Genomic DNA, 3,021 nt, shown 5'->3' with positions numbered 1-3,021 from the left:
AACATGGAGTGCACTTGTATTTTCTTATGGCCCCCTCTTTTCTTTAGAAAAATAACTTTGAGAATAGAATAGGACAGTTCAGTTGAAAGGGACCTACACCAACTCCCTAGTCCAACTACAATATATACTAGTGGAGATTGCCAGTACCATTTTGTGAGGGAGGGTGGAGTCACAGATAAAGACTGCAAATAAAGACTAAGGAAAAACAGGGATGCATGTCAAACAAAATTTAATTAAACTGTGTAATTGCAGGCTCAGCTAAAGAGTAACACTATGAAAATGTTGTAAGTATTTGCATAAGGTGGTATTATACATACAACAGTTTGAAAAAGGTTCAGTCAGTTGTTGTCTAGCCGCAGTAACGTAATAGTGGATTCAACCAGATCGAGGGGGAACATCATAGTAGCAGGTATCAGTAAGTTAGGCTGTGAGAAGATACAAAGGATGCATAATGGAGGAAAGGGTATTCAGCAATAGAGGTGACCGAACAGCTGAGATCCCTCAGCTCACACGGTATGAGCTGGCTGTTCACAGCCCAGCAGGTTCATGGCTGTGCTGCTTCCAGAGGCAGCTTGGTCAGTCTCCATGAAGGCTCTCGAGGGCTGGCTCTAGCCACAGCACTTTGTAAAACATGGACTTTTTCCTCTGTGGCTCTTCCTTTGGTGATGATTCATGATTTGCTTCAAAAAGAGAGGGCTGCCAAGATGACAAATTTAGGCTGCAGATCCTGTGTGAAAATTAATTCTCTCTCTGTGCAGTCAGTCTTTCTAATTTCCCAAAGCTCATCTAAGGAGGCTGCAGGGCAAAAGGAAGCAAAGAGAACACTGTTTGTTGATACCCCAGAGCACAGTATGAAATGTGTTCAATCTGGTAAACCAGGTAAAGCTTTTAAAGCACCCTGAAAATGCACAGAATTTCTGCATTATTTCCCTAGCTTTTATTTATTTATTTATTTATTTATGATGTCAGTACAACTGCATTTGGAATTTAGCCTGCCTATCTCCCACAGAAGCCTTTCTTGCTCACATGGAATGAGTCAGGCATGGTGTGTATAAAACTCTTTGTGGTGCCAGACGTGAGATAGTGTAAGGCAAAGTATTTCTCTCCTTCAAAAAAAGAAATGTTCTCTTGCCTAAAGTGAAAATGAAACAAAACCTCCAAAGGCCTTTTCTGTTCCTCATGTACCTATCAAAGGGTGTAACAGTGTTGAATTATTTAGGTAACTTTCCCTATTAGACTGTGTTCTTTTATGAATCATTTCAAGTGGCTTAGGCCCTAAACATAAAAAATCATAGCACATCCTAAAGACTTTGAGAATGGCCCAAGGGAAGGATTTTAGGTAAGTTAAAAATTTACAGCCTAAAAAATTTTGTGAACTTCAAATTGCATTTTAATGAAATAATGTTTTTAATCTTGATAGATATGCTGGTTTTGGCTAGGGTAGAATTAACTTTCTTCACAGGGGCTGGTATGGGGCTGTGTTTTGGATTTGTGCTGAACACAGGGTTGATAATATAGAGATGTTTTTGTTATTGCTGAGCAGGGCTTACACAGAGCCAAGGCCTCTTCTGCTTTTCATACTCCACTCTGGCAGGGAAGTTGGAGATGCATGGGAGGCTGGGAGGAGACACAGGCAGGACAAGTGACCCATACTGACCAGTGGGATATTCCAGACCATGTGACATCATGCTCTTTATATGAAGTGTGGGGAGGAAGAAGTAGGAAAAGGGGGACATTTGGAGTGATGGTGTTTGTCTGTTTGTCTTTGTTTGTCTTCCCAAATCACCATCACCATGATGGGTCCTGCTGCATTGGAGATGGCTGAACACCTGCCTGCCCATGGGAAGCAGTGAATTAATTCTTTGTTTTGCTTTGCTTGTGTGTGTGGCTTTTGTTTTCCCTTTTACACTGTCTTTATCTCAACCCATGAGTTTTCCAGCTTTTACCTTTCCAGTTCTCTCCCTGATCCTGTTGGTGGGGGAGTGAGCGAGCAGCTGCCTGGGGGTTGGTTGCTGGCTGTGGTGAAACCACAACACACAAGTTAAAAAACCCCCTTCCCTTCCCCCTCTCACTCCACTGAAATTCCTGGTTAAACAACTAAAGGGAGTCTAACTCAAGAATTAAATTGGTCCCTTTTTTTTAATTCTGTGCTCCAAGAGCTTCTTGAAGATTTGTTTCTTCTTCCCACTCTGCTGTTGAAAGTTTTATCTTAAAACCAGATGACACCTTGATCATGTGTAAAGAGCAGATCTCTATTGCATGAAGTTTAATCAATGCAATCATTCACGTAAGTATGTCAACAAAACCACAAAAAATAAAAGGCAGATGTATTACCAGCTTTCAAATTGCTAACTGTGAATATTGTCAAACATTGTGTTAGCAAAGCATTATGCTGATTGGATATCTAAACTTGGCTCTTACTAAAATAAGTCTCTGATCAGTGGTCTCAGCTCTGTCCAGCAGAAAAACTTTTGTAGGTTTTTTCACTAATCTTAATGAGATTAACAGAGGTAGGAATAAGGGAATATTCTAAATATCATACGTTTAAAAAGTGATATATTGCAACATGCAATTGGAATTGAGTACTTATCAATGTTCTGAAGATCCTCAAACCTTCTTTGAAAGCAGAGTGATTCACAAGGTGTGTTAATCTGAAGAATAAAGAAACGTTGATAAAAATCTCAAAGTTGAATGAAATGTTGATACATTGTCTGAACTATCTTGTTCTCTGTAGCATTATTCCTAATACCTGGATATCCCTTATAGCAGTTCCTATTGCTTCCTCTTAAAAAAACCCTCTGATGGTGGTTGCACAGATGGCCTGTTCTCATAAAGTTTTAATATCTAATCTAAATCTCATATGCTGCAATTTATTATTTCCTGTTCTAACCCCTTTGAGTACTAAAAACATTCTCTTTGCAGAAGATTTTGCATATTTTGAAGTATCTTCTTTTCCAAGGCTGAAAGACTAATTTTCCCACCTTTTTTCCTAAATTCCATCTAGGTTTTTGACTCACTGCT

General features: G+C 39.5%; 1 long non-coding RNA gene across 1 annotated transcript; it reads right to left on the bottom strand.

Annotated features, from left to right (window-relative positions):
- Window positions 1–215: 215 nt before the first annotated feature.
- LOC116444826 lies at window positions 216–2,792 on the bottom strand. Its single transcript, XR_004240541.1, has 2 exons — window positions 2,587–2,792; window positions 216–795 (listed from the first exon to the last, which is right to left on the bottom strand). It is a non-coding gene; the product is annotated as an uncharacterized LOC116444826 (long non-coding RNA).
- Between the last annotated feature and the right edge of the window lie 229 nt (window positions 2,793–3,021).

This window comes from Corvus moneduloides, chromosome 5 (genome assembly GCF_009650955.1).
Source record: "Corvus moneduloides isolate bCorMon1 chromosome 5, bCorMon1.pri, whole genome shotgun sequence".
Classification (NCBI taxonomy): Eukaryota; Metazoa; Chordata; class Aves; order Passeriformes; family Corvidae; genus Corvus; species Corvus moneduloides.
Note: the sequence above shows the minus strand (reverse complement) of the source record. Positions and strands in the feature narration are given on the sequence as shown.